The sequence below is a fragment of the Sciurus vulgaris genome (genome assembly GCF_902686455.1).
Source record: "Sciurus vulgaris genome assembly, chromosome: 11".
Taxonomy (NCBI): Eukaryota; Metazoa; Chordata; class Mammalia; order Rodentia; family Sciuridae; genus Sciurus; species Sciurus vulgaris.
In genome coordinates, this window is record NC_136472.1 from 42,407,860 (window position 1) to 42,413,991 (window position 6,132).

The following is a 6,132-nucleotide window of genomic DNA, read 5'->3' on the forward strand; positions in this document are numbered from 1 at the left end:
AATTAATTAATTACTTGTATTAGAAGTATTAAACCTTATATTAAACCCCCCCCCCAGGGAAATTACAACACAAAACAGGCATTCTCCTTTCTATTGGTCATTTAAAACAATTTATCAGCAATTACATTTTTCTCCTTTTTAAAAGTTTAGAACACATTATTTCACCAAATACTGTGTTTATTATAACCTGGTCATGCACCAAAACCTGACCATTTGCCATGGTGAATAAACCTCTTTGTCTCCACAGAATAGTATTAAAAGCATCTAATAATAAAATGCTCACCAAAAAGAATGGTTTCATGGCAGGTATTCAAGGGCAGCATTCTAGGCAATTCCAGGGTATTTAATGGAAAATATAGATAAATGATCAATTTCATTAAAGAAAAACCCAAAACCCAGGTTCTTAAAAGTAAAAAAATGGTGGAATGAGACAGACATCATTACTCTATGTACATGTATGATTACATGAATGGTATGAATCTACATCATGCACAACCATAGAAACAAAAAGATGTACCCCCTCATTGGTGTAAAATGAATCAAAATGCAGTCTGTAAAAAAAAAAAAAAAAAATTTTTAAAGGGAATATTTCCATAGCTTCAATATTTTAAATCACATTAGTTGCTGAATGTTAATTATCAGTGAATGGTTAGATGAAAATCTGGGGATGAGATGTGGCAGTATAGGGGTTTTATTATTAAATATTATATTTTATTTTAATTTTGACACGTTGCTACTCCTACAAGAAAGTCTTAATTATAAGTAATTTTTGGTTTTCTAACTAATGGACCACAAGAGCAAGAAGTTCAAGGCCAGATTAATCATTAGTAAGTAGAATTTGCCTTTGTGTAATTGTGCTAGAGATTAAGACAGAAACCTATTAGATTATAATTTCTATCATTAGCCTGCTAAAATTGTATTTTGTTAATTTGTTAATTTCCAGGGATGCCTGGGAGGTAAATACAGCCAGCTGAGAGTTGTCTGATAGGCAGATGTTGCTCTAGAGTTTGCCACTCCCCATTGCTACTGGTGCGATGAATATATTTGTACTTAATGCTTTTGTTTCCTGTGTTATTTTTGAAATGGTGATTATGTGGCAACAGAATGTTTGCGAGAGGAATATGGGTGTTTTTGTAGTTTGGGCCACTTGGGTGGGTTGTTCGTGTGTGAATTGAGTCATGCGTATGATTGGATACAGTGGTTAATGTAGGAGTCTTAACCATGTGAAGTGCTTTAAAGGAGACTCATACAAAGCTGAGAAAAGTGTCGGTCGTCATTTGTATTTATGCTAGTGAAAGACTGGTGTCATTCATTTCAGCAATTTGTAAGATGCTCTCAGAGCCTTTCACTTGTGCCTTTAAACTGATGAAGCTGACCAAATTATTCACCTGTTGCTTTTGTGGATGCTGTGCAGTGACTTTCATATATTTTAAAGAAGTGCTTTTGAAGTACATTCATCTTCTGATAGTAATACAGTAATATGATAAAATATAATATTTAGTAATGTAATGATCACATGTGACCATGATGGCATGGAATTATAATAAAAAATAATAAGCTATTATAATTAAGACCTATGAAATTGTTTTAAATAATATTTATAATATTATTATTACAGTGTTTTTAACATGTAAAATAGAGAAGATAGAAGAAAAGTTGTTTTGTTATGCCAACTGTGTTCAATTCATATTTCTCTCTACATCTTTATCCTATCTCATTATAATTGTAACTTTTATAATCTGAGTTGTGTTTTTCCCTGTACATAATATCAGTTCCTTTTTTGTGTGTTGCTACATGGTTTTTTGTTTATTTGTTTTGGCTAAGATTTATTTTGCCTATATTCCATTCTATTCATGATGTGCATGATTTTATTGGTCCTTCCAGTATGATTGATATCTTCTCAATTGCTTTACTTTTCATCATAAATAAAACTATGGTGAATATCTTCATGAATATACTATTTAAAAAATTGTTTTACTATTTTTTAGGCTTGCTTCCCAGAGGAAGTTGTTCATTTTTAAATAAAAGGATTTTACTTTTAAATGATATTGCATTATTTTACAATATAATGTAATTTATTAATAATGCCTCTAGTGGGGTAAGAAATAACTTTTAAAAATCATTCATTTGCTGTTCTCTGTAGTTTAGCAACATTAATCATTTAAATATTATCAATAATGTAGTGCCTGTATGTTGACCTCAGCTTTGCCTATTCATATAGCAAATTGTTTTAGATGATAAATGTTCCTTGAACTGCTGATGACAAAGTAATTCATATTAGCTTTCTGCTTTCTTATTGTAAGCAGACTCTTGTACCTTTTCATTTGGCTCATGGAGATCAGGCTAATTATCTCTCTCCTCTCTCTCCCTCTCTCTCTCTCTCAACCCCCACCCCCTCTCCTTGTCTTAGCTGAAGGTCCAGTGGTCCAGCCTTCAACTCTCTGTTCTTTCTTAACTCTACCATCACTCAAGACCCTGATTTACCCTTCAGAAATATCATATCTTGAATTACCTAATCTCTGCATGGCTTGTCCATAGTTTCATAGTAATTTCTCTGTGAGATATTTCATAACTCGAAACAGTTTTAACTCATTTTCTTTTTACTCTTTTCTTTCTTCTTCAAGTTCTTTCCATCACATTGGAATAAATTTCCATTCACTTTATAATTCAGTAGTGAGAGTCAGATGACAATCGGGAAATACTCTGCTTGTTTCTTTCTTCTCACCTTCTTGGAATTAATTGAAAGATCTTCTAGAGGAGCTGAAGTTCAGATCAGAGCTTGCTAGCCTGTTTCTTAGTAAGAGAGTTGAGCTGCACAGACCACTGAGTTTTAAGGAGAATAAATGTTATCTTGTTATTGTAACTATCTCTGGAAATAATGCTGATTATTTCTGGGAATGCCAGTTCCTGTTCTTGAAGAATGAACTCCATCTGCCTAACTTCCTGGGCTCAACGTTTCATTTTATTTCATTTTATTTTTCTTTTCTTTTTTGGTACTGGACATTGAACCAGAGGCAATTGACCACTGAGCCACATCCCCAGCCTTTTTTGTGGGGTGGGAGGGAGCAGGATTTTTGCTAAGTTGCTGAAGCTGTTCTGGAACTTGCCATCTTCCTTCCTCAGCCTCCTGAGTCACTGGCATGCCCCACAGTGCCCAGCTGGGCTCGACATTTTAATGAAAAGTCCCTGAGAGGGAAGATTCAGATAATTTTTGTTGTTGTTAAAATAATATTTTCAGCTTATTTTTCCAGATCTTCTGAAGGATTTCTGGAATTAAAAAACAAAACAAACAATAACAACAACAAAACCCTCTCCTTATTCTAAGCTTTGAGTCCCCAAGTCCTTACTGATTCTTATCAACTCATATTTGGGATTGCCAATTTGGGGCAACTGATCCAATTCAAATAAAGCGCATTCCAGTTATACCTGGAACCACCTCTCAAACCAGGAAGACATTATAGAAATAAACAGGTATTTTTTTTTCTTTTAAGGATTTGAGTCAATTTATAATATCTTGTAGACAGCTTGCCAACTGTTATACCTTGCTCATTGGACAGAGGGTTCTTGATTATCTTAAACTGTAACTATGAGATTTTAGGGATTGCTTACTTCAATAAGGAGGCAGTAAAGGAAGGAGCTGTTTCTTAGGTTTTCTTTTTTATTTTTCAATATAGGGGATTAAACCCAGGAGCACTTTACCACTGAACTATATCCCCAGCCTCTTTTACTTTTTATTTTGAGACAAAGTCTTACCAAGTTGCCCAGGTTGACCTTGAACTTGCAATCCTCTTGCCTCAGCCTCCTGCATCACTTGGATTATAAGCATTTGCCACAATGCATGGTTGCTGTTTTTCAGTTTCTAAAACAAATAGACAATAAATTAGAACAGTTTAACCTGCTAAATGAGATAGCTGTGTTATTAAAAATGCTTCTGCTTTGGAAACCTCATTGATTGTGTTTGGGTTTGATATTTGCACATTGGCTCAGCTATTCCAGTTGTTAAATGTTGGGATGCATCTGTGTTGCTTAGTAGCCAATCTATGCTACATCCCACCAAGTGCCCCAAGATCTTGGTACCACCTGAGATCTAGGAATTAAGGGCTAAACTTCTCAGGGCACCTCAGGAATCTCCAAAACTCAGCTCTAATGCTAACACCATGTTCTATCCTAATTGCTCATGCTTTAATATCTCTCTCTCTCTCTCTCTCTCTCTCTCTCTATATATATATATATATATATATATATATTTTTTTGTTGTTGTTGTTGTTGTTTGTTTTTTAAACATCACTTCTGACATGAGAACAGTCTGTTCAGGTAATTCAGTAGCTCTAGAATTTTGAGCTTTGGCGCTTCTGGATTCTCTTTCTAGTTCTGAAACCAACTTTGATTTCCAATCTTCTAGATCTATGTACTTTTGCTATATATCAGTCTATCCATCTACATCCTGGACCTATTGAAACCAACTCATAGAAATGGGAGATAAATCCCAGTTAGAATTTGTAAAGTGCCTAAAGGTGTTAATTATAATAAATTGGTTAGCATGTCTGTAAATGAGCCATTTCTAGGTGTTAATCCACTCTCAAACTTAGTTGTTTACAACTTATTTATTAGCTGTGAATTTGTAGGTTGACAATTTGGGCTGAGTCAAATTGGATGGTTCTGGGATCCCCAGAGGTCCCACGTGTGACTGTACTCACCTGGCAGACCTACTCCTAGATGATTTATCCCAGATGGCCTCCAACACACGTCTGGAATTGATGGAGTGACCAGTCATATATCTCCAGCATCCAGTGGAGAATCTGGTCTTCACATGGCAGCTGGGTTCCAAGAACAGACAGAGAGGATAAACTCCATGTCAGCATCCCTGAAGCCTGTTTGCATCCTCTTTGTTAATGTACCTTTAAGAAAAGAAGTCATGTGAACAATTCCAGTTGGTGTAGTGGAGACTAGATTTCCCATTATTTTGTGGTCATTTTTTTCTGTTTAAAACAACCTGTGACCAGATTTCTTCTCATGAAGAATTTACCCCAGAACAAATATTTTAGATATAGCTGCTCCTATAGGCAGAAAGAATGCATGGAGAAAAGATAGATTATTTTAATTCCATATACTTTCAGATTTTCTTCTGTCCTTATGAGTATTGTGACATTTTTGGACTCTAGATCATATGTGCTTTTGAAGGTAATATTTTATAAAATGTATTTTAAAATAATTTTTATCAGTTAGGCTTTTCTTTCTAAATTTCTTTCCTTCTAGAGAAAATGATAAAAATGGTTTATTTCAAGAAATAAATAATTCATTGTGTTTCTTGGTATCTTTTCCAACCTAGGGCCCTGTACATAGTGTTATTGACTAAACTATACTCCCTAGGCCAGACACAGGCAAGAATTTCACATCAGGCATGGTTATATATTTTTGTCATGTTTGCTTGTGACTTTTCATCTTTTTAGTAGTTGCTTAAAACAATTATTTTTAAAAAAATAAATCTTTGCATTAATAAATTTTTGCTACCTCTTTATGCCTTAAATTTTGAGCCAAAAATATTGCTTTCTCTTGTGGACTTAAAGTTTATGTCCTGTGGGATTTAATTAGAAAGTGCATGTTCAACTTTGGATTTATCTTTGTGGAAAATGTGAATTTCATCAATTTTGTTTGCTGCCAACATTGGACACTATGATATCACATCCTCACTAGCCAATTAAAATGTGCTCAATTTGGTATCTCTTAAGTGCAGTATCCATCTTATAACACATTTTCAGGTGATTTCAGAGCATTTCTACTGGCTAATTGCTGACATTAATAATAGTTATATTTAACTTGGTTCTTCTCCTGTCATGTTCTTAATAGATGTGTTGCACTCAAAGGACAAAGGACATGATAATTTTTTTTCTAATGTGCCTGTGAGGGAATGACTTGGAAATTAATATATTCTTTCCAAATACATGTGATAATATTATTTTCTGACAAATTATTAAATAATTTTTTAGAGATTTTAGAACGTGTTATTGGTGAAGTAGGTCAGTCTACTCATTAAGAGACATTCTCATCTCTCCCCACAACCATATATTAATAGTCACTTAATTATTTCTCTTACTGTAGTTGTATAGACATATTTGTGATTGTATCTTTTTT